Source organism: Pieris napi, chromosome 22 (genome assembly GCF_905475465.1).
Source record: "Pieris napi chromosome 22, ilPieNapi1.2, whole genome shotgun sequence".
NCBI lineage: Eukaryota > Metazoa > Arthropoda > Insecta > Lepidoptera > Pieridae > Pieris > Pieris napi.
Window position 1 is genome coordinate 6136637 of NC_062255.1, and position 27445 is coordinate 6164081.

Below are 27445 nucleotides of genomic sequence, written 5' to 3' on the forward strand. Positions count from 1 at the left end.
AGGAAACAAACGTGTCCACTGTCCTTACTAAGACGGTTTCAGGTATCGTCTTATGACACATTTACCAACATTGTTTTTTTGTACATGTAACACAGATATCTGCGAGAAGTTTAGAATAACTCATCGTGACTGGCAGACTGGAGGGCACCAGACCTCGCGGCCGATCTACTTGCTGGACCGATCAAGTAAAGGCCCTTACAAGCCTTAACATCACACAGGTGCAGAGCCTTGCCGAAGACAGGGGAGAGAAAGATGTGCGGAGCCACTAACACTACCTTCAGAAATGAGGAGTGCGACTGAAGAAGTAAATGTAAATTGAGTTAGATGTGCTATCCAATGTTTATTAATGTAAATAAATCAATTATAATTTGACTAGCGACCCGCCCCGGCTTCGCACGGGTGCAATGCTGATACTAAATACACTACAGAAAAACTGTGCGGCCGCCGCAAACGCTACGTCCCGAAATTTTTAAATCTGTAATATCTTCGAAAATATTCACTTAAATCATACGGTGTAAAGGGCCATATAGATCTATATTAAATGAACAATGTATTCAAGGTATTTAATTGGTTAAGGATTAATGCTGTATTGGTTAAAATCGCTTCGAAAATTAGCCATTATTTGTCGTAAAAAGTAAATGACAAAAAAAAGTTATTGTGGGTTATCCATAAGAGATAGACATATACCATCACGGACTTTTCTGTAGACCTTTTCAATATGTACAATACTTAGTACATTATTTAGATAAAACTCGTAGGGTTCAGCCTGCGTTTGCAATGTAAGCGGAAAAAATGTAATTATTTACGACATCACATTAGAAACCTCAAAAATAACAGTACTTCTCCACTATTTAATGGATGTTATTATACATATAAACCTTCCTCTTGAATCACTCTATTTATTAAAAAAAACCTCATCAAAATCCGTTGTGTAGTTTTAAAGATTTAAGCATACAAAGGGAAATAGGGACAGAGAAAGCGACTTTGTTTTATACTATGTAGTGATATATTACTTAGTAGAAATATAGTTATTTAGGCAATTCAAAATTGCAAAATATTTAGGCAAGGCAAACTGTAGAAATCCATAGTCTAGTATACCTAATATGATTGTTAATAAATTCATATCATAAAGAAACACCTATATTTGTTTTCCGGCCATAAATCATGCAAAAAGTATCAATTTTAAATGAAACGTAGTGTTTTTAAGTTTTTTTTTGTACACGTTTTGTATTTCCTTTAAAGTATGAACAAAGTTTTCATGAAACCCCGTGTTTATGATGTAAATTTTGGCATCAAAATATAGTTCGAAATACCAGTCATAATTACTTAGACATCAAAACCTACGACCACAACGAGCTCTGGCACCGAAAACCGCAACGTAGAATTCGAATTTCGTACCAACCATTCTACTGACGTTTGAACGCCTTTCAGTTTCAGAACTAACCAAAGTGTTTCATACTGTAAGGGGCTGATTGGGTGGAAAATATCAAACTCACGATGTTTCTGTTTATAAAAAGCCGCAATGATCGTCCCCTACTCATAGGTAACACGTCACTCTGTGTGTAACTGTCATTAGATTGTCAGTTGTTTCTTAATCACAATGCTTTTAAGGTTTTATTATTTTATCTATTTATATTTTAAGCATTTTTTCTTTGATAATTATTTGTTACGAGCCGATGGCTGGCCATCCATCACACTCGTGAACGGGTGCTACTTGTGGTGACTGGTCGTACTTGAATTCCTGTATGCGGTGATGATTTCGTCTATGTATTTGCGTGTTGTTCTCACGAGAATGTAAGTGCGTGCTCCTATTTCACCATGCCTCCTGCTGATAAAGGACAAATCTTTGTTTTTAATTAATTTTATTATTATTTATTACTTAAGATGTCATGTGGAACATGGTTAATGGTTGAAGCTTCTTACAGCTTAAAAATTGGCGATTAAAAAGAGTGGCGGAGAGTTTATTGCCAGTTTTTCTCTTCCGTTCTACGCCCTTGAGAACTGGCAGTAAATATAACATTAGAAGCATTTCATATATAATTTTTTTTTGACGTTCATAAGTTTACATTATGTTACCTATATGAATAAATGATTTTGATTGATTGATTAAAACATATTACTTATTTTTTTATTTTTGATATTTGTGTATCATATAATATCATATTTCTCAGCATACATTTCTTTGTTGAAGTAGTATCTTTTTTTATTTGTAAAGGAAACAATGCCAGCGCTGGTAGGTTTCTTGTTTCGTCCACACTACTTCCTTTGAGTTCTTGTACCGCACGTTACCAAGTTTTCGAAATTAGCGCCATCATTGGTCATACAGAACAGGATTAGCATAGTATTTCATAATTAAGAATTTAGTTGTGTTACTTTTGGATTTAGCCGCAAATTTCAGCATCTGTTTTCTTAAGTGATTATATCAAACAAATACATTTTTAAACAATAATTTTATAATGGAAAGTTGTGGTTAATAGAAACGAAACCAGCATTCTGTAAGCAGTTGTTACTACGGAACTGGATTATTACGGTACACGCAAATAATATTTACTATTGTGTTTCTGATTATGCTACCTTTCATAACATGAACATTCTTGTGGACAGTTTCTAATAGTTTATTTTTTATTTTTACTAATTGTATAATAGCTTACTACGCTTAAATACGAAAGCTAAATTAGACTTTGTTTGAATTTTCGAAGTATCAAGTCTAATTTAATTTCAATTTCAATTAATTTTAAATAAGAGCAGTGTTGGCCTAGTGACTTTAGCGTACGACCCCGGCTGTGCACCATTGGACTATGTGCGCATCAAACACGTTGTACGGTGAAAGGAAACATCGTGAGGAAACCGTCATGTCTCAAATAAAAATTCGACATCTGTCAGACAGAAATCTGATCATAGACAAGTAGGTGTCTATGATATGAAAATGATCAGAGAAATAGAATGCCAAATACGGCTTAAACCCGTTGATAGTGTTGTAGCGCCTCTGTATTATACGTACTATTATAAAACAAAATATCACAAGAGCCTCAAAGTATTTTATAAGCTACTAGCTAGCCTGGCGAACATCGTACCGCATAACAGTTGATTCTTTATTTTTTTTAAATACTTATTCTGCTATTCGGGACACCGGTCTAGCTAGTAAGAAAAAAAAGAAAGTTGATAAGACAACAAATACATTATGTCAAAAAATAAAAATTTACCTTCCCGGAACCCCTCCACAAACACTTGAACTTTATGTTATGGTATTAAAGTTCAAATTGACTTTGAAGTATTTACGAATATTTTGTATGGAAATATAGAAAAGTGTTGTTTTTAGAGGTTTTCACTCAATTTTTTTTAATTTTTCTCAACGTAAGAACCATCCTCGAACTTCAAGGAATATTATAAAAAAAGAATTGGCCAAATTGGTCAAGGCATTGTTGAGTTATGCGCTTACCAACACATTCATTTTTATATTATAGACAAGCTCTTGGCTTCACATGTCTGCTTCATTCAATATGTTTATTCAGGTATTCCATATAGAAATTACCATACCAATTTCTTCCATTAGTTTTGACCTAAAATTGTTGATTGCGCACATGGATTGAATTGTAGGATTCTGACTGATTATAATCTATGAAAACGCACCCCATTATAACATGGAATTAAAAATATTTTAGTACATTCTTCTAGCTTACTTAAAATTTAATTTCATAATGCATTAGACATATAGTACATAAAGTCACACATAAAATGGATTTCGCTTATACACGAGATTACGGTTTAATGTCGTTCCGTCCCGTCGACTACGCAATTAAATAGTTAATTAGAATTCAATTTCATTTCATAACGTTTATTTTTAGCTTTTTATTCTAGAAACATGTCATGCTTTTAACATATAAGAAATCTGTTTTTATTAAAAAAAATTGTATGTTATGTCTAGTTGGTCATGGCCACGTGCTACGTATATATATGTTAACGTAAAATTGTAAACACCGTTAGATTGTAATCTATCTCGCGAGATTATAAACTGTCGAAAGATTGTGAACCTCAGCTTACTGCTTACAATTTAACGTATTATTATTCGGTAGATTGTACACACTAACTTAGTTATCATTCAAACTTCTTTGGTCAATTACAGATTAATTTTACTTTCCAACAATTTCATATAACTACCGAATAATAATACATTAAATTGTAAGCATTAAGCTGAGGTTCACAATCTTTCGACAGTTTATAGTCTCGCGAGATAGATTACAATCTAACGGTGTTTACAATTTTACGGTGACATATATAAATCAAAGTCTGGCGAGTTACACTATTTATATTATAGCTGCCTTGCGATTCTGTAACTCACTTTTCGAACTCACACAGCGGTTTTTGCAGCAGCGGTCGCGCTCAAATCAGTCGTGAAGTAGTCATTTTAAAAGTGAGTTACAGAATTGCAAAGCTGGACTGGTTTTGATGATTTCATTTCGTTTGAATATTCGAATAATTAATAGGTTTTTAATGTAAAAACAACATGTCGATAATCTCTCTGATTTTCAGATGAAAATTACTTTAGACTTTTGCTTCATAGACAGCTTTTATAACTGCAATGTATGTAAATGGCAATGCATCGACATATATAAAAGACTAGATATTTTAATGTGTGGTCATTATCAGGATATGGAAATAAATTTTAAAAAATCTAGTAGATTTTTGCTTTTTAATCTCATATAAGTCGCGCAAAGTCGGGTAAAATAAATAAATACGCGGGCGTAGCTAGTAGAATATAAATGAACGGTGAAACAAATCCGAAATTCTTTAGTTACATTTAATACAACATAGTTTTTGTAGCGTTTATTAAAATAAATGTGTCAGCTCCATAATATTTAATTTATGCAAATAATTACATTCACCCTAAAACACAAATGAATTTATGTTAAGTGAAATAGTAATTTCATTTTTATAAAGAAGGTGCGGGAAATGGAATGGAATGGAATAACCAGATATTGTATAAATTTGGTTTGCGATGAAATAAATTGTTACGCTCATAACACGAAGTAAATGATCCATATAATGCTATTTATTATTGTTTATCACGAAATGTTAAATAAAATCTTCTTGAAACCTTGTACTGTAATTATTTTAAGGCAAGATCTGAGTTAATAGAAAACAATTAACGATTGGGAATCGAGTCCAAAACCACCAGAAGAAAAGAGCGTACCAATTCTTGAAAGGCCGGCAAAGCACTTGCGAGCCTTCTGGCATTGTGAGTGTCCATGGGCGGCGGTAACACTTAACATCAGGTGAGCCTCCTGCCCGTTTGCCTCCTATTACATAAAAAAAAAAAACATCATTAAACTATAAACTACGGAAATGGATTTATACATTGATCTGTTCGGTGATGCCAACTTGGGGTTTGTCCTCAAATTTAGGAAAATTAGATGTACTGGGGTAAAACTACCATCATCTTGGTACTTAAGAGGTACTTTTAACATTTTTTTTCTTCTTCGTCTTTGGCTTTTTTCTTTAAAAAGACGCACGATTCTTACAATTAATAATAAGTCTCGAACCCAACCTACAAAGTAAACCGAATATAAACTCTAAGCGTGTCTAACTGAAATAAGAAAAATCTATAAAACTCCAAGATTGAAATAATAGCTATTTTATAAAAAATTATGTATGAATTAAATGAATTTTTAATTCATATTTGAAATAACTTTTCGAACCGAGTGTACTAGAAAACTTTAGGGATTTTTAATCGATATTCAGGGGTATTTCAAGTTGGTCTCGTGGGGAACATTCTGTAGGAGTTGGCATGACTGTCTCTTGCAAGTAGAACTGAATACATAAATACCACTTGCCCTGTAAACATGTACCCAAAGGTCAAACTTTAGAATCCTAACAAAATAGATGAAGGCCATTCAAGGGCAAGGTAAATCCCCAATGCCTATTGGGGAATTACCCATTTACCTATCCCTCAGTATTGCTATCTGTTAGTAGCGATACAAAATTTATAAGAATTGTTTCTTATTAAAAAAACTTAAGTAAACTTCTATGACAGAAATAAACGCCAGTACCAGTCTCTCACTGATTGCAGAAAAGTATAAAATAATGAAACGATTTCGCGTGTTTTTCTACTATAGGTATACACTATAAGTATTTGTTCGAATGTATGTTGTTACGAATAGTTTTTAAACACATTTCATGCTGTGTTTGCCATTTGTGTTTAATTTAACATTCTTTTGTATGTTTCTAGGGTTTATTATGCTCGCTGGCATACCCTTTTCCAATAAATGTCTGTTAAAGTTTTGTGTAGTACTCGCCTCAGACAAAGATACACTACATCTGTCTCTAAAAATTACCAATAATTGATCAATGAAACGGACATAGAAAAGACTGCCCAAGCTCCAAAGCTACGAGGTACATATGGTAATCATTACTTTACTTTGAACTTTTCTTCAGACCGTTGGCCATTCACCGCTGTACTTAAGATATTACTTGACACAAAGGAGATTTTCAAGAGATACTTGACTCTCACTTGTAGTTCATTTTATCCACATTGTAGTGGGAAGGTGTTAGCTAGGCTATTCAGGTGCTATGTATAATTTAAAAAATACAGCGAGGAAACGATGTACGCTAGATGTACGCTGGGAGCCAAGTTTTTTAATTCAATTTAGTTGCAGGAAACCAATAAATCGGCGGGTCAATTTTTTTTTTAATTTTGTAATTTGACCCGTACCCAGTCCAAGGTCTGTATTCAAAGACATCAATCAGATCAAAGATCACATGAAATTCCTGTCCGTTGAAACTAAGTTTAAGTGAGATTTGATCAATGATCAATAAGATTTCGTATATTCTGCGGTTCAAATTAGCATTCCATTGCGTTTTTAATACAAAGTCGAAAATGTTCGACTTCATTACACGCTGTGATTTATCAAATTAAATCAATAATAACTTTGCTACTGTACGTTATTATGACAGTATCGGCTTTATATGTGGACAGTGGTTTAAGATAGTTACTGTATTTTATATTACAAATGGTAACCATGGTAACACTCACATTCAACGTCATTTGTTTCGCAGGAAAATTGTAAATAAACAAATAATGTGTAACTACGCTTTTTAAACTATGTTACATACAATCATAATCCGCTACAACCCTATATAGGTTTTGGCCTCAGATTGGATCCGTTTCTTCGAAAATTTGTATTTTATAGCCGAGACGGATTTTTGGTTTTTTTTTTTAATATATAACTTTTCTACTCCCCTGCCATTGTGTCCAGGGACTTTTTCACATCACACGTCTCGCGAAAGACGCCCCGGCTACATTGGTAATATTTTTGTTTACAATATTCATGGGCGAGCCGGGACGCAATTCCTCGCGAGACCCGTTCTTGGGGTTTTGTTTGCCGCCTTTATGTATTCAACAATGTTTTTTCAATGATTCTATTTAAAAAAAAAATCAGGATTTTTGGGTTTGAGACATGTCGGTTTCCTGTCATATTTGCCTTCACAGAAGCAAGTGCTTATTGCGAACATAGAAAGAAAATCCCACTGGTCCACAGCCGTTAGAACCTCAGAGATGTAGTTTGCACGCTATATGGCGAACGCTGGTTTATAATTGTTCATATCATTAAAAACTAAAAAAAATGCGAGTGTACAAAGTGGTGTCAGAAGTGAAACTTCATTGGCAAACGAATTTTTAACTCTTGTTCATATTTATACGAATCTAAAACTTTAGATTTCCGAGTCGTAGAGGGAGGAAAAAAGGAAGATATGTTAGGAATTTAATTGTTATTAAAATTTTAAGTGTCGAAAATTAATACAAATAATATATATTTTTTTTAATTTAACTCGATAATTAAAACACGTGGCATTTTATTTTACAATTCGTCATTTGAGATTTCAATAAATTATTTTGCATAAAATAAAATACTAATATTTCATAAATTCTATTTACGAAATTTTAATTTCAATAATAGAATTCCTATAAGGTAATCCCACCCTTCGCACTCTCTCAATCGCTCTTTCCCTTTTCTTCGACAAAAACGCTGCACATCTTCGTGACGTTTTTAAACATTTTACCCTCATGCGCCTAAAGAAGTTTCACTTCAATATACGACAGATGGTCTCATCTGTTTATTTCGAAACCGCAACAGAGAGACAAAATAAAAACAAAATCTTTATCGTTCCATTATTCTTAACCTACTCGTATGTTTCTATTATGTATGAAGAGATAAATAATGAGCGTATGAAAGCCTAAAGGTAATATTTCCATTTTCATCCTAATACAGAATAAACATTTAGATAGAGCGGATATCAGAGTATTTGCAAGGGAATTGCTTCATTACCATAAATATACTTATGGATGGGACCTGTCCACGGGTTTTTATAGGAATTATGGTTGGACATAAAATACGCAATGGAATATCTTGGGAATCTGCGTACTTTTTCACGGAATAAATTTAAAAGACATATTACTTGGAATCTGTCGCCTATAGTTTAGCACGTGCGAACAGACATTTCTGTTTAACCCTAATGCATACACAAAGGTAATACAAGTTTTTTAGGAAAGGTTTTGTATTTGTGACAGTTGCGTGACTAAGTTTTTTCTAATTTTGGGTTGATAACGCAACGAGTATATTTACTTTTTTATTTTTTTTATAGAACAGGGCAAACGGGCAGGAGGCTCACCTGATGTTAAGTGATACCGCCGCCCATGGGCACTCTCAATGCCAGAGGGCTCGCGAGTGCGTTGCCGGCCTTTTAAGAATTGGTACGCTCTTTCTTGATGGACCCTAAGTATACTGTGAACTCACTAACAGTCGGGAATTATACAATATTGTAATTTACCCGCGTTTTTCTTTAATCATATCGTAATTTCCACTTCTACCAAACTCTAGGTATGTTATATCTATTATTGTCTACCTTTATCTCTTATACACAGTTTCTCAGAACACTATTAGTTTTAAGCTCATATATAGCGGCAAGTGTGCAAAAAAACTACAAACAACAAAGAAATCGTAACCCAAGATGTCACCGTGTATCAGGCACAGAAAGCATATCAATATGTGTCTATTTAAAAAATGAATAAGAAAATTGATGTAGAACTGAAACCAATACATATAAAGTGATTTCTCATCACTGTGTGGCTTCATTAAAATGAATATGCATCGAAATTTCCTGAATTAAATAAAAGAGTTAATTATGTTAAGAGTTTATTCCGAACTGCAAAGCCGTAGATGAAACAACACAATAATTATGTCATAACTCAATTGACTAAACATTTGAATAAATCATCATTTCATGAGTAATGAAGTGTGAAGAATAGTTGTTATTTAACAGAATGCATTTGAATAAAAATGTTAATCTCATTGTAATTCTCGAAGAATTTTCGGCTTTCTTGCAATGTTGTACAAATCTATATTTTTACCTTTTCGGCTACCTCCTTGGCTTATTTGGTAACTCAAACGGGTTCACTTCCCAGCATAATAGTTTAATTTTTTTTAATGTTGTAATAGCTTAAATCATAGCGGGGCTAAGAAAGCGTCATAGGCTTGTAAATCTATGAACTCCTAGAATTATTAAGGGTTTTATTATATACTAATGAATTAAATGTACATAAATTAATTTACATACCAATAAATGAATTTTGATTTGATTTGTAATGTAACATGTAATAAATTTCTTTATCGCCTGTCTCGGCTATGTCTTATTTAAAAAAAATAGTATTTACTCAGGATTTTATTAAATCAGTCCAGGAGTTTTTGAGTTTATTAAACATACAAAAATATATATTTCCTCTTATTTTTATATTCCACTTTTAAATTGTTTTTTTTTAAAATTGAAACAAAGGTAGCTCTGAACCATGCCCCATTTGAGGCTCACAAATTAAATTCATAAGCAAACTCTTTAAATAGAATCATCATAATCTTCAACATTACGAGTCTTAAGTCGTAACTCCTGTTTTCATTACTCGAATCGTGATCGTAATTTAACTTTGTAATCCGACATGGTCTAATAAATTCATATATGTGGAGATACAGTGAGGCTATTAAATAATTTTACAGAATTTAGAGCAAATATGTATTTTTAGATGTTTGATTTGATCAAATCTTATAGAGAGAATATTAGAAAGTCTACTAACCTATTTACTACTAGTCTAATTTCACCAGCTGATAGTGTGATTACTAAAAAAAGTTATGGTAACTTATTTTGATTTACTGAAATATACCGATTAGACAAGTCCAATTTTTTTCAAAATACACAAAAATCCTTCGGGGGGACTGCGGGTGTATGTGCTACAAAAAGTTATTTTTCAGCAAAATTAAACATTTGTCACTTAACAAATAATTATATTGACAAAATACACTACTTTTAAGGTATACTAGTGGACAGTATCAATTGAATGTAAGTCTACTAGTGGTGAATTTGCTTAGTGACACTGTATTTCAGTAGAGGAAAATACACACCAAATGTTTATATTATATTTATTGTTTATTATAATGGAACAAACATATTATCGACGCTCACGCGAGGCAGGAAGAAGAAGGTTTCTAAAAGGTTGTACTTTGGCTGAGTTCAAGTGGCTAGTTTTATTTTTAGTTTACCTTTTTTTAGGATTGGTTTCTTCTGAAAAACTTTTCAGGTACTATCAAGTAGTTTAGGTAGATAAATAAATAAATATTATCTACACTATTAGTTTTTTACCTTAAAAAAACTGTTTTTACTAATTGAAACCGAGAAATTTAGGTACTAAACGAATAACCATAGTAATAGTTATGAAAGTAGTTAAGGTCTTTTCATAAATCTCTACAAAATTATGTAATTTTAATACGGTAACTTTCTTATAATTTTCTAAACGAGAGTTAAGACGCTAAGTTTTTTACCCCGCTAGAAACGAAACGTTTTTATGAAATAAATGCTGAATGTACTTATATGCAAAACCAGCTTTCTCAACAAGTAATAAAATTAAATGTATATCACTTTTATATTTTACAAAAAATACATTTTACATGCTCTGTTAACTGTATTTTTAACTTATAAAAAACGCTAAGAATAATTAAAGAGCGTGATAATTAGGTTTAGATTAGACATCACGCGAGTCACAGGAGTGGATATAGTATGCGAGACTTACACGCTCCAAGTGAAACATCTGGTCGTATAGGCGAATGAGAAATACCCTCAAATTACAATTTATCTGTTGGGAACTTCTTAAAGAGACGCGGGGAGTGTGGGCGTCGGTCCGTGAGTAAATAAACCTTCTAATACCCAACAGCTCCAACTGCTGTCTATGGACGGGAAGCGGGGTAACAGATGCCCTTAATCCGAGCCCCCTTCATCAGTGTCTGTTGCGCTACTGCGGGGCCCACTTCCGAGCCTAATCCGGTACGAAGGTTGTGCGTAATAGCATCGCAGTCTCCCAGGCCTTTTTTGCGTTGAGGTCCTTTGGGTTACAGACCCATTCCGTCAAACCACCACAATCAACCATTTAGCGGTCTAAGTTAAAAATGTCTAAGTACGTCTTATAAAATGAAATCTGTTTGTCCTGATAAGGTTTTAATGCACAGTGAACTAAAAGTGTAATTTTAAAACTATTGTAGTATGAAACTTTGACGACTCATTGGTCTAGTGGTTAGTACCCCTGACTGTGAATCCATGGGTCCCGGGTTCGATCCCCGGCTGAGACGAAACATCGATGTGATGAGCATTTGGTGTTGCGCTTAGGTCTTGGGTGTTTAAATATGTATTTATGTGTCTATCTATTTATAATATGTATGTATATCCGTTGCCTAGTACCCATAACACAAGCTTCACCAGCTTAGCATGGGACTAGGTCAATTGGTGTGAATTGTCTAAAATAAAAAATAAAAAAAATAAAAAATCCACTGTTCTAGATTCGTTAATAACTTATACACAAGAAACCATTTATTTATTTTTCATGAGGTTTATTTGATAATATGTGGTGCCTGTTAAAACATATTTATATACAAAAAATATCCCTTGAAGTGTTTTTAGCGATCGTGTTTTGTTAATTCAACAAACTAGTATTAATAGTTATTACATCGTTAACATGACTGTATAATTACATCACAGCTACATACAAAAATGCATAAAATGCTGTGTTGGATTTTTCTTTTATATATTCCTTAGAGCCCTTAATAACTATACATTCATGATAGCTGACTACAGCCAGCAGTGCTGCCCTGCGATTCTGAAAAGGTGGGAGCTTGTAGTTTAATGTTTATCAGAATGCCAAATTATAAAATGACTGCTTCACGACTGATTTGAGAGCGACCGCCGATGCGAAAACCGCTGAGTGAGTTCGAAAAGTGAGTTACAGAATCGCAGGGCTGGTCTAGTAGCTTCAGCGTGCTACTCTCATCCCAGAGGTCGTAGGTTCGACGACCGGCTGTGTACTGACTTTCTGTCTTAGTGGGCATATAAAACTCGCTCGTACGATAAAGGAAGACATGGTGACCCAACAAGTCGACGACGTGTCAAGTACAGAAGGCTGATCACCAAGTTGCCTATCAGAAAAGCGACTATATGATTACGAAAAAGATACAGTAGACTGAGTCCCAGACCTAAAAGGCTGTAGCTCCACTTAATTTTACTACAGACATCAACCGCTGTCTTCGCCGTATTCTGGGTTTCAGGCAGACGAGAAAGATCTCTAACAAGCCACTTTGGGAGCGCTGCTGAGAAACCTCGATTAGCCAGCAGATCAAGCGACGCAAGTGAAATGGATGGACACTCCGCTAAGATTGCAATTATATCCCAAAGCAGGCGCTGATGGATCTCGCATAGAAAGCGGAAGCGTGGTCGTCCCAAGCAAACCTGACGTACGTAAGAGAGCTGGAAATATTTGGAGCGTGGTGAAATATGAGGCTCAATGAACGTTTTAGAGATTCACTCTGGACGCCCATTTCCTCATCTAGGGGTTATAGGACATAGCAGCAACAGCCTAGATTCGATAAATGTATTGATAAACTAACGAATACAATTTTATTTTTGACTAGCTGGCCTGGCGAACATCGTACCGCCTAACAGTCGATTCTTTTTTTTTTAAATACTTATTCTGCTATTCGGGACACCGGTTGTAAGATAAAAAAAAGAAAGTTGATAATACAACAAATACATTATGTCAAAAAATAAAAATTTACCTTCCCGGAACCCCTCCACTAACACTTGAACTTTATGATATGGTATTAAAGTTCAAATTGCCTTTAAATATTATTACGAATATTTTGTATGGGTATATAGAAAAGTGTTGTTTTTAGACTTTTTCACTCAATTTTTTTAAAAACTTTCTCTCTGTAAGAACCATCCTCGTACTTCAAGGAATATTATAAAAAATAATCAGACAAATCGGTCAAGCCGTTTTTATGTTATGTCGTGACAACGGAAAACGGGTTTCATTTTTATATATTACTAGTGGACCCGACAGAAGTTGTCCTGCATGATATGTGGCCATCGTGCGGGCTGATTTGTGAATCAAAACCATTCCCAGATCCCCTTGAACACACACAAAAAATTTCATCAAAATCGGTCCAGTCGTTTGAGAGAAGTTCAGTGACATACACACTCACAGAAGAATTATATATATAAAGATATAGATTTAATTAATGTAACATTAGTTCGGTTTTTAAGTATCCTTGAAATATATTTGAACTTAACTAATTTAATCAATGCATTGTGTTATTCATATTTATCCTAATAGGGCTACAGTAATTTGTATTCTGTTCATAACTTAGATACAAACACGGCCGAACAAGATTACAATACAATCACGAGTGCCCGTTGATGATATCGCATTTTGATTATTAGGTAACTGTTAGGTCAAGAAACTGGTTTATAACTTGTATACTAGAAATAGTTGGAATTCTTGGCCTATAAATGGTTATCCATATTTTCAGTTGGAAACTTGTTAAATTTATTTGTTATGAAATTTTGTTTAAAGGAGGACGGTGTTAATTATAAAAAGATTACAATTTTAGTTGTAGTTATATATGGTTTGATTTAATTGGTATTCTTAGCTACTATGTATTATTATTATAAGAATTTATATTTTTAAACTAAATAGAATATACATTATTATAGTAATGTATGAGTATGAGTATATAAGAATATACATTATTAGTTATTAGATATAGGAATCAATTTTCGAAGAGAACATCGTAGGAAAAAATAGAGTTCTTTGTTGTTTGCCATACCATGGCGGCCATAATTGATTTTGGTTGCGAATTTGAGATTTGTGTCAAAATAAATTTGGTTTCTCTATTTTAAAATGATTGCTACATTTAGTTGTATGAATCTCCATCAGTATAATTTGTGTTGTCTACTATTAATATTAATTGATTGTTATTATTTTATGAACATTTTATTACACATATTAATTCGAAAGAAATTAAAATAATATATTACGACCCTAAAACATCCACGGCACGTTGCAAAACGTTATTATAACAGTAATTATACAAATGTATACGATAAGTATATAAACTAGGAATAATTTTCTTGAAACTTTAATTTTTTTAATGTTTAAATAATTTACGTCATGTCTGGAAGAAAATGCTTTAAGCAGTATCATCCATTCAGTATGTCCTTTAACGTCACACCAATAAGTATGAATAGAAAAAAGTCGGAATGTTTATCAAGTGCGATTACAATTTTGCGGCAAACAGTAGGAAGTGATAGAATGATGGGTGATTTATTTATCATTTAACCAACGTTTTAGCATCAATTGAAGCGAGTAGTGGACTTGTATGAATAATGCAAGTATTCAACTCGTCACATAGGAATAGAAATGTAAGATAAATTCGCTGATAATGCTGGAAAGGCAGTACAGAAAAAGGCCGCTATGGGATAAATTCTAACTTCGGGCGCAGTTTGAAAGACGGTTAAAAAAACAGCTTTGAAATCGCTTCTTATTTTGCATTAGATACTGCAATTTAAATTTTTAAGAGGCACATAGCACTACATCCTTTTATGTTATTAGCAATTAGTCAATTTTGTTTAAAGACAAAGATAAAAAAAATGTGTCTGACACAAGTCAAGTCCTCGACGATTATTTTTAATACTTGTAACAGCTATCATAACAGGATCGCTATTACAAGTATTACATTATTATTGGAAGTATTAGACAGCCAAATTAATATGATTAATATTGTGTGTCTACCACGACTAACTCACACTACAAGAAGTCAAAATCGTTTATGAATTGGGGTAAAAAAACAAGTTTTGTTTATTTATATTATTGTTCAAAGACTAACTTTACAAATTCCAAATAGACATGCAGTAACTCGTAGATGATGCACAAGAAAATGAATGATGCGTTTTAAAAGATAGATCCAACTGTTATACTTAATCTGTGATTTATCGGATACGGGAAGAGTTTATACTAGTCGCACCTGCGAAGATTCACAAGAATTATTCATGAAGCAAATTCATATGTGTACTTGGTTCAGATCGTGATGAGAAATTGTTTACAAAAAATACAACGCTTTTTTTGCTTTGACGGACTTATTCTTTGAAGGAAAGGGCAGACAGATATCTGCGTCCCTTTCATCGGGAATTTTGGCGATCAGCCTTCTGTGCCTACCCATAATAATTTACATTTACAAAAGCAGTGTTGGCCTAGTGGCTTCAGCGTACGACTCTCATACCTGAGGTCGTAGGTTCGATCCCCGGCTGTGCACCAATGGAATTTCTTTCTCTGTGCGCATTTAACATTTGCTCGAACGGTGAAGGAAAACATCGTGAGAAAGCCGACATGTCTTAGACCGAAAAGTCGCCGGCGTGTGTCAGGCACTAGAGGCTGATCATCTACTTGCCTATTAGATTTAAAAATGATCATGAAACAGATTCAGAAATCTGAAGCCTAAAGAGGTTGTAGCGCCACTGAATTATTTATTTTTATTAACATTTACAGATGTTTATTATTACTATTAACGGATTAATTGGTCCGAAATTACGTTGGCACATATTAAGTCCATGACATTCCAAAAATCTAACAAGAACAAAAGACACAGATCGACGCTAAATTGCCGATAAGAATTTAATATTGACATTTAGGCATGACAATGAACATTGATTCGAAATCAACTCGATTCATCCGAGATTGCTGAGTGGACGTGTTTTGCCTTCGTGAGTAATACAATTAGTATTTCTTAGATAACTGATAAGAGTTAGGCAAAATTGTCTCACGCACAGTCGAGTCGACTAGCAATTTTTAGTAAAGTTTCATTTATCTAGATTTAAATTTGGAATACCATTTGAATTGACGTGAGACATTGATAGATTATAGCTAAAAGCTTATGGTCTAAGATCCCGATATACAACGACCTTCACCGAGATGCTTATTTAATGAAACGTATTTTATATTTAATTTAATATGTCAATAAATATAATCCATATGGGTTGCCTAGCAAATTTCAGTCCAGAGTATGTTTAAATAACATTAAAAAAAATATATTTTTTTAAACATTTCACCGGTATGATTATTAGATAAATTCTATACCAATCGAAAGTATGAAGCCCATAGAATATGCAAACGTTAGGTTGTTTTTAATCAATGAATTATTTATGTGTATATTTTTTATGTGACACTAAAGTATATATACATCTTTAGTAAAAAAGAAGGTTATAGTGATACATATATAATACTACCCTGATTAAAAATATTGATTGAAAAAAATTACAAAAAATTTCTACATGCAAATTATATTATATTATGGGTTTTAACTTGTATAGTTACAGTTATTCATTTCTTTGATTTCGTAAGTCTATTTTATAAAGAAAAAACCATATTTCCATTGGGAACATTTGCTGTGAATTACATTATAAGATTACATATTGTGAAGTCCCGGAGAATTAAAGTTTGAAGTATGACTTATTTTTTATTTCTACTTCGCTTTAAGATTTTCTGTAAAGTTTTCCGTGTTGAAATACAGATAAAGAAACGCAGTACAACAATCAAAATCTTATTATCATTGTATAAGAACTTATGAACGTCAGTAAAAAAATTGCCAGTTCACAAGTCAACGGGACGTGAAAAACAGGCAATCAACTCCCCGCCACTCTTTTATATCAATTTTTTTAATGTGTGTGTGTACCTATAACCATTGTGTGCCTTGCTGATCTGTCATACTTTTATGAATAAGAAATTAATTTATAATTAAAATGACTTCTACTCTACCCTTTATTGAAATGAACTAAATCTTATTGCAACTTTCTGTAAAATTGCGATTACTCTGTGATGACGTGACAAATGAGTAATTTAGCTAAAACGGCGCCGTTGATATTTTATGAATAAAGGGATGTTCTTTTATAGAGCAGGGGGCAAATGCCAGAAGGTTCGCGAGTGCGTTGCCGGCCTTTTAAGAATTTGTACGCTCTTTACTTGAAGGACCCTATGTCTTGGTTCGGAAAAACTTCAGTGGGCTGGTTCCAGAGGTGGTGCGGGGCAAATAATGCTTTAAAAATCGCTCAGTTGTTGATCGAACGGATAAGAACTATAGTGGTACCTCGACATACGAGTTTAATTCATTGCGTAATCTTGTTCGTATCTCAAAGAAATTAATAAAAAAAATATATGTTTATTATGGAACATAAGATACAGGTATCACTTATTCCACGTCATTAAATTTGAATTTGTAGGCATCTCTACTCATTGGCAAAGAAGACAGAGAGGCCGAGAGAAAAAGCCGGCGTAAAAAACTCTCGGTACCTTTTAAAATAGCAAATCATCAAACAACACTTATTTTAAAACAAATTAATTAGGAGTAGTCTGTCTAGCACTAGTCCCAGGCCCTTTTATCAACTAGATAATCGAAAACTTTATAGTAAGCCTTTTTACTCAGCTTTTCTTTAATACATTTCTTATTTATTTCTAATTGAAATACCATTAATCCGATCCAGCACCCAAAATACAACCTCAGTTGTTTTTGTAAAATGTTTTTGAAGAAAATGATTACACGCTTTAATTTTATAGACATCACCCTCTTCTTCGGACCATTGGTTATAAAAATAAATCTAATAATGTTTTGTAAATGTACAAAAAGCATACAACGCAAACCCAACTGATCAAAAATGCTTCGAAAACGAAAGAAACACACGGACGTGAGGTCTAGTATGAGGTGGGAGAAACTTACAAATCTGTATCGACGTACCACTGTACTGTAGAAAATTAAGTAAGCATAACGTAGGCCACAAAACCAAAGATATACAGAAAGTACTTTCGTGTATGTCTATGTAATTTATTACTTGATATTCAGTATATGTGGGTGTTAGCAAACCGTTGTATCGCACAAAATCTTTGATTAAGTCATATTGTCTTATAATCTAGTCAGTTGGCTTTGAACTCAGTTAGGATAAGAATAAGGTCGGTATTTTTTTAAACGCTATATATGGATTATTCTCAAAGAAGCGCCAAGCAAATTGTTTATGGATTAGTCATGTAAACACTCGGGTTGATTTTAATACTAAACGAAACTTAGCAAAGCTATTGATGTTGTTCTTAGGAATTATAGTTTAGGCTTTTAAAGAAATATCAAAAAGGTTAGTCGACGTCACAGGAGACCGAAGATCTGGCAGCTACCTCGGACAAAGAATTTGTCTAGCTATTCAAAGGGGGAACGCTGCCAGTATCTTCGGAACCTTGCCTAAAGGGACTTTTTATAATATATTTTAGTTATTATATGTTAAGGTTATTTATTTTTTATGGAGGATACTAGAGTGTTTTTTGTGTAAGTTTATTTAGTTACATTAAATAAATCTTGTTTAGTTTAATAAATATAGGGGAGCGTTAATTTTATAATAAACAAATTTAAGATATTTATCCATTGCAGGGTAATTATTAGCAAATATTAATTTTTTTAGAGAAGAGACTCTTGGATCGTGGGGTTCAATTGCACAGGCACTGAACATATAAGTTGGCGCCTGGTAGATAGTACGATATAATCCCAGCATTCAATTTGTTTTATTTTTATATTTATCCATTTTAGTGATAATTACTATGTAGGTTAAGAATATTAAAAATACTGTATATTTGTATGTTAGACATAAATATATTTTTTTTACAAATGTGTTATTCCTGCTTAATTTGTTTATTTTTTTATGTATTTTTTTATTTAAATTTTGGGTCTCCCACATTTTTTTTATATATTTTTTTATATTGAATAGCAGTTCTTTCACCTATATCAGCGACAATTTCAGGGTAAACCTGTAGTTCAGAGTTGTAACTTTCCAATTGTACAAATTTCTTGTCTCTAATATGGAGAGAGAAAAGTTATGTTGGTTTATTTTGTAAAGAAGTTTTCGTTTTATTCACCGTAAGGATTAATTAAACATATTGCTAAAGGATTGCTACAATAATTAAAAATATAATAATAATATCTTAACTCTTTTTATTATTATGACATGATAATAATTAATATGATATTTGCATGGCTATTTTTATATGGCTGATTGTGCGGGTTTTTTTTAAATCGGAATATTTTCCACTTTCTTAGCCAATAAATAATTTATTATAATTATAATTATTTATAATATAAAATACTTCTAAAAACATAAGGCTATCGAAATTATGTTCGAACAAAGGCCGTGAAGTAACAATTGAGAAAACAAACAAAGCCGAGCGCTATGACTAGTATCAATAAATAATTTTAATTAAAACATGCGATGAAAGTATTAAACACGATCATCACGTGGTAGATAAGAATGAGGAAGGAATAATCTAATTATTTTTAATTAAAATTGCAATTTTAATAACGGTAATAAGATTTACGGCGTTCTTATTTTCATAGAAGATTGTTAGACTTTCTTTATAATTTTTTTTAGCTATAAAGTATATCAGAGACTGAATTACACTCTAGCCTATAAAATAATGACTTGTTAGTAATATTATATCAACTAAATTCTACAATACTTTAGTTAATAGCTCAAAGTAGTATAAACTACAGTTCTACAGAACATGTGCTTATACATTGGCCTATAGGTACGTGCATCATCCAGGCACGACCTGGAGAAACAAATGCAGAGACTGAAGATCGTAACGGCCTACAGGACATGTTAACAAAGCACAGACTGTGCCTGGAACGGTTCTGCGAAAATATTATCAAATATCTGAAGGAGGCAAACAAAAATGAAAGAACGGGTCTCGTAAGCAATTGCGCCTCGGATCGCCCATGAATATTGTATTATAATATCACCGATGTATTCGGGGACCTACACGAATGAGTATGTTTTTAATTTTTATATCTTTTTAGTAAAAATATAAGAGATGGAAAAAGTATGTCTCATTATGGCAGGGGAGTAGATCGAAAATAATAGCTTAAGGTAAGATGTCATGTAATTTTTAATGTCAAATGGTGATCATGTATTGAAGTTTTGGATAAAATGTGTCCGAGATACCTTGTCCTTGCACTTATATTCACTACACTAGTTTCACTAACTTAAAAGGTCTAGATCTATTTAGACATCCTATTCCCGTCGTGTCAAAATTGGATTGCCTCAGCATTCATATTATAGTCTATTTGAGTAAGAAAATAAATAATATTACAATAAACATTCCAGGTAACCCTTGATGACCAAGCTCCATTATCAAAGTAGCTCAGTGGTACAGAGGTGTACCATATTGTGTGTGCAAGATTTCTGCACAGCCAACAAGAAGTTAAAGTCAGCTTTAAATAGAAAACCACATCAAAATCGGTCTAGTCGTTTAGGACCTACGATGCCACTGAATAATAACACCCCTTTTTGCGTGATTCAGTATCGCAGTAGTATTATTTGTTCTCTTTTATGAGGGTACATCATTAATTCCGTAGTGAGGTTCCTTAGCCTTTTTTTGACGTTCATAAGTGTATATTGTGTTACCTATATGAATAAATGATTTTTGACTATTGACTTTGACTTTAGCGATTATATTATAAGCGCTTTAAACTATAAAATCGTCTTTAATTAAACACGTCTATAATAAAAGGGTTCTAACCCCTTTATCCATAAAATCAGTGTGGGTTATCCCATTCTTTTAATGTACTTTTTTGTCTCTTTCCGTCAAGTTAGTTTGATTAAGGCCGTTTCTCCACTGCTCCGGTCCGGCAAACGTGAATTACCGATCCGATTTAGAAACTCACAACAGTACTTACGTACTTCTCCACTACTCCGGCATCCGGTTTTTAACGATCCGATAACTTGCTAGATCGGAACGCGGTGTTTTATCGGTCCAAGTATCCAAGAGGTTATAAATTATTATTCACAAGTTTATTTATAGTTTGTTTATTTGAAAGAATCTGGATAACCTGGACCAAACCAAATTATGTTGCTATTTATTTATATTTTTATAACATAGTATTAGTGAACTTTAGTTTATTAGTAGATTATAATATTTTAAGATAGACAATATAAAAAAAGTAATAAACTAGCCAGGGCAATAAATATTCAGAATTTAGAACGTTTTATTAATAAAATAAAGTATTTGGGTTTTAGTAAATATAGGTGTTGCATGATAAATATACAAGTATCGATTTGTCGGATCGGGTATAGTGGAGAAGCGCAATCCGGCGTTCCGATATTTTTCTCATGACTCATTCCGGTATCCGACGCCGGACCGGAGCAGTGGAGAAAGGGCCTAAGAATTTGTCAAAAAATTTCAAACTCAGGTTAGCGGTAACATTATATTTATTAGTTTGTGAATCTGCTTCAAAATGTTACGTAACTTACAACTTAAATATCAAGTCTGAAAGTAAATTTGTTAGTTATTTATCGGAATTTTATAAAACAAACTGGAACTCGACGCTCGTTATTTTTATTCACTCAATCGTATGACCTATTTTTTTGAGTAAAACTTTGTTATTAAAACATTCGGTTGTACCGGAACGATGTTTGAAAGCATTCGCTGTTGTTTTGTTAAATTAGTATTAATTTAAAACAGTTTTTAAAGTATTACTTTGCGTATTTTGCGTAGTAGAGTAACGATTTTATTAATTTATACCAAAGGTATGAATATAAAAGGATGAATTCATTATGTATGAAAAGTGAAGAAAAAAATTCTCGCGCGCGACAAAAAAGCTACTTAATCTGGCTAGCCGTGGCTAAAATTCAATTGGTTTTCGAACGTTGATGTCTTGACAAAGGACATTGTTTTTATTTAGGTCTACAAGTGAAATCGAGGCAAAGAGTTATAATATCGAATACAATTTCGATTGCATTGTATCAGTTAAGTTTGTATTGATATTACAATTTCACACTAACAAACACTATGACAACCAAGAGGCCATAACAGAAACAGAGGTATGCAATTTAAATGGTGGGCCGATGAAAACATAGAAATTGCTGGAAAGACCCGGACGAGATTGGTATACAATAAGAAAAGATGGAGGATAATGGGAGAGGCCCATATGCACACAGAATCAGTTATCGTATATTAAGAAAAACAATAGTTAATGTATATATTTTGTATTACTGATATAAGGCTATAAATATAAAATTACAATTTCACATACATATATAAGACCTCGAAAGCCCCGATACTTCCCTGATAAAAAAAATCGGTTGTCTGTAAAGTCGGTTTACTGACGATAGTTGAACGTGACAACGTCATAAAAAAATATTGATGGGATGGTTGCATTTTTCAAAAAGAAATTTTTTTATTTGTTTGATAGGTATTTTGTATGGATATAGAGAAGGAGGTAAATGGAAATCACAATTGAATTGATCAAGTTACATTTATTTGTACGCATAAATACAATTATGTCAATTTTAAATGGAACGCCTCAGAGCGAGGTAACGCCGCATGAGTCATGTTTTTTCGTGCGTGCAGCCGGCTCCATCGAATTATAAGACGTTATCACGTCAAAATGTTATATATATGTTAACGTAAAATTGTAAAAACCGTTAGATTGTAATCTATCGGTTATCGGTATTCGGTAGATTGTACTACACTAACTTAGTTATCATTCAAACTTCTTTGGTCAATTACAGATTAATTTTACTTCCCAACAATTTCATATAACTACCGAATAATAATACGTTAAATTGCAAGCAGTATGTTGAGTTGACAATCTTTCGACAGTTTACAATCTCGCGAGATAGATTACAATCTAACGGTTTTTACAATTTTACAGTGACATATACACATATTAAATAAATCTTTTCACTACAATTTGACAACGAAATATTGTCAAAAACACAAGTGGTATGTGAGACATACTTCTAGTTATAGTCACAAAAAACACCAGCTCACATTGATTTCATAGATTTCTTTGATTGATTTGTGTTAACTTTTAACATGACATCTGACATTTAAATCGCCTATAAACTGATAATTTCTTTTGTTAAACGCATTGCAGTGCATTAGTCGCAGCTTACAAAAGGTTTTGTATTCCTAATCCCATAAGCGCATTTTTCTTCAGCTAACGATCCAACAAATCATGCTAAGTTTCCATTTAGAAATGAAAGCCTATGCAACTTCGATTGTTGCCAATGTATAGTTAAATAGCCACGTTTAAAAATGTATTATGCATGTTTAAATCGTTATTTAAAATCCATGTAGATTTTCTGAGCTAAATACTTTCTTTTAGGAATTTAATAAAAAGAGTTCTTTGAAAACGCAACAGAAAAATTTTTTTTTTTACACGCTTTATATTAGCTTCACCTGTATGTATGTATGTATGTAACCGGCTCCTTCGGACTCGATTTTGACCCACTTTAAACGGACAGATTTTATTCAAATTTTGCGCACCTGTCAAAGATCGATGACAATGCAATAATTCGAAAAAATAATAATAATAATAATAGTTAAAAAGAACTAAAAAACACGCCTTTAAAGCATATCAAACTAAAAAGTGAAAAATAATTCCTAATTTAGGCTGAAAATGGTAATGAACAAAAAATACTGGTATTATTGTGAAAAAGCGTGGGGCGCTCTGTGCCATATTTTTCGCCTATAGAGCAACCCAGTAGTTTTTTTAAACTATTATTTATTCTAAATTTAATCTGAATCATAAATGTCTTCTAAGGACTGCTCATTCTTATTCTTCCTTTGGGTATTGGATTAGGTTACAAGACGAATTTCTACATTAATCAAATGTAGACCACAAACAAATCTGGTATAGTTTTAAACCGCTGATACGGTTACTTCAATTGGCATGTTCTGTAAAGTAGGGCAGGCCACTGCATCCTGCTGTAGTATGCAAATAATCGTTACTAATCATAGGTTCTGCCATCATGGAATGCTGATGGTTATAGCGGTTTTAAATGTTAACATATCTCTAGTTGGTCTTAATATAAAATTCTATACGTAACATGTTTAATGAGTTCATCTATGTTTTCGTACTATTTATTCGGCTATATACGTTTCAATGTTTTTTTGCACATAAAAATGGTAACAATTATAATAAATAAACCCGCTTAAGCGTTTTATTTTACGTTTAATTATAGCATATGTTTTATTCATTGTATCATGTATGCAACCAAGCACCATGATTTTGACAACAAAAAAGGAAGTCAGTTTAAGTATTTTAAAATAAATTAGTGGCACTACAACCTCTTTAGGTCTGGAAATCTGTTTCATGATCATTTTTTTAAATCTAATAGGCAAGTGTCATCAGCCTCCAGTGCCTGACACACGCCGTCCACTTTTTTGGGTCTAAGACAGGTCGGTTTCCTCAAGATGTTTTCCTTCACCGTTCGAGCGAATGTTAAATGCGCACATAAATGGACATTCCATTCGTGCACAGCCGGGGTCGAACCTACGACCTCAGGGATGAGAGTCACACGCTGAAGCCACTAGGCCAACACTATTCGATCGTTTAAACTTTTATGAATTGTAAAATAAAAAATGATTACGATCCCATGAAAAATCTGATTTCAAAGTACAATGAAACAATATTGCTTAATGGACATAGCCTTTTAATGATCGACAAATGTCTGGCGTGTACCTCAATGGAGATTACGAAACCTATATGACAAAAGACAATCAATACAACAGAACAGATGGAAAACTGATATTTGTCAAAATGAACAATGAATGTTATAATCAATATTGTATTCTTGCTTTGTTTCTTGATCTGCCGCGGTTATTTATTCTTAGATACTTCTTAGATTATATTAAATATAAAAATAGATAAATAGAGCACATACAGTAAGAATTCTGAATTATTACTCTGCCAAAGTGACCAAAGTTAATTACCGAGCTCAAAAAATCTGAAGGAGTAGTTTATCAATTCTATGTGATTTTTATATATCTTCATGCATTCCGTTCATGCATTTGAAGTCAGTTCTGTTATTAAAAAGTATTTTATAAAATGTGTGAATTATCCAAGTTGTTATAATTTCTATCCAGAATATTTTAAATATAGCTTTTATATTCCACATGTAAACATAATTAACACCCATAACATTAAAAAGGATATTTTTCATGAAACCATAAAGCGAAACACAAGCCATGGGGGCTCTTAAAAGTTCAATTGCGAACGTAAATGTATGAAGTGCGGAGTTTAATGTTAGCTTGGGCATTATTAATCTAAATCCTTTGTTTTTAAGTACTTCTATATTTTTATTGTTTCCCTAATTACACGAGGAATATGTATATTAAAATTAGTATATATCATAAATAGTAAACGTGACATTTGAAACGATCCTTAGGTAATTATCGTTATAAATTTAATATTTAACTTAATTTCCTGACCTAGTTGTTAATCATTTAATGTATCAAATGAAGGGGCTGGGTATCTTAATAGAACAGTAATTGTTGCGGTAGGTGTAAGCTTTCCTCAAAAAAAACCAATAAAACAGACGTAAAAATAAATCCGGCTACTTTAGTAGATAGTCGATAAAGATAGGACTTTTATATACATTTCCTTATTAGTAAATGGCGTTCTATTTGTGCGGTATCCGGATTTTATAACTACGTAAAAATGAAAACCTGAACTACACAACCTAGTTCCAATTAACCAAATATAATTATACTTTATCAGTTACGACAGAACAAACGGAAATTAAAGTCAAATTAATATGAATTCCGGTGAAATCAAAACATTTGCGCCGTCTCGCATTACACGCAAATCGCAATTAAAATATATTTACCTGAAAATGGCAGCAAATAACTCACTGACACATTCACTACACTTTAACACTATTAATACGATGTTTTCGATTTGTTTACGTTGGACCGCAGCGGTGAAGCGGCAAACGCGCGCTCTCTACTAAATACAGAGTTGAACTGAAAAACGAGGACCGGCTAGCGATGAAAATTGCTCACATGCGGTATTCGTGTGGAAAATGGTTTTGGTAGAGGCTCGTTTACTTAGACAATTTGTTATTCACAACATTATGATTATTTTATTCGGTTTCATGCGTTTTCGTCCTTTAAAGACCATTAATTAATGTCTGACTATAGACATAATTAGAAAGTATATTAATTATATATTGATACAGAAGTTTCTTAGGAGAATGAGCTTTATATTATTGTATCAAAGTTGATGAAAATCGATCTCGTAAATAAGTGCGCGTCAAACAACCGTTCTTTCCTTTTGCGTATCTCTATTCTTAGGAATACCAACTGGCATGTTTAAATATACATTTAAAATTCAGTTTTCTATGGATATCCAGAAAATTTAGGAGAATTTACTAGAACTTTTCCGTAATTGCTTAAATGTCTGTTATTAAGTTTTATTATTATATTTTATTGATTGTATAATTCCAAGTTATTTTACGCATGTTTTACTCCTTTTCTCGTTTACAAAAATAAATATACAAAAAATACTTGCAGTACACATACCTTGTTGTATAAAAGCTTATGGTTCATAATTCCGAGTTAAAAGTGTGTTACCCAGTCTTTATTAAATCCTATACGGTGGGAAATATAATGGACAAACTCTATATGTAGTTTAGTTATAAGCAGACTTTTAAATCTGCTTACATTTTGTAAACATAGATAAATATTCATACGGGTTTTAATGGATTAAGTCATTAATAAGACTTGAAAAAATTCTAATAAGATACTTGTATATAATATAGTGTTATCTTGAAACATAATAATTGAAATAACATTAATAGATAATACTCATATGACTATTAAAACGATACACTAGAGTTTTAATTTAATAGTTTCCTTTTATACTTGCTATATATGTAGCGTTAGGTCTATTTGGACTAAAATCAAAATACAGGATGTCTCATAAGTAAGGACTTATGAGTCGAAAGGTCGACTGAAAAAAACTACGTACAGCATGAACATTTTTTTTATCGTTTAGTAATCTACTATAAGAGGGGAATTATTTTTAAACTCAAAACAAGCAAAATTGTCGCTACTAGAGTAACGTAAACCTACGTTTATTTTTATTTTTTTTCAGATCAAAGGTCTTATGGGAAAACCTGTATAATTGTTTCATTTACAAGAAATCAACACATTTTGTTACAAAACACTAAAAGTCTCTGACTGTGAAAACTTATGCATTTCAAATCAATTTTC

At 32.6% G+C, this 27445-nt stretch overlaps 1 protein-coding gene across 1 annotated transcript in view; it reads right to left on the reverse strand.

Moving 5' to 3' along the window:
* LOC125060761 (rap1 GTPase-activating protein 1) overlaps window positions 1-26177 on the reverse strand; it is a 248782-nt gene extending 222605 nt beyond the window's left edge. The window contains exon 1 of the mRNA XM_047665809.1: window positions 26059-26177. The gene's annotated coding sequence lies outside the window, so the exon portion shown is untranslated. The remainder of the gene's footprint in view (window positions 1-26058) is intronic.
* Between the last annotated feature and the right edge of the window lie 1268 nt (window positions 26178-27445).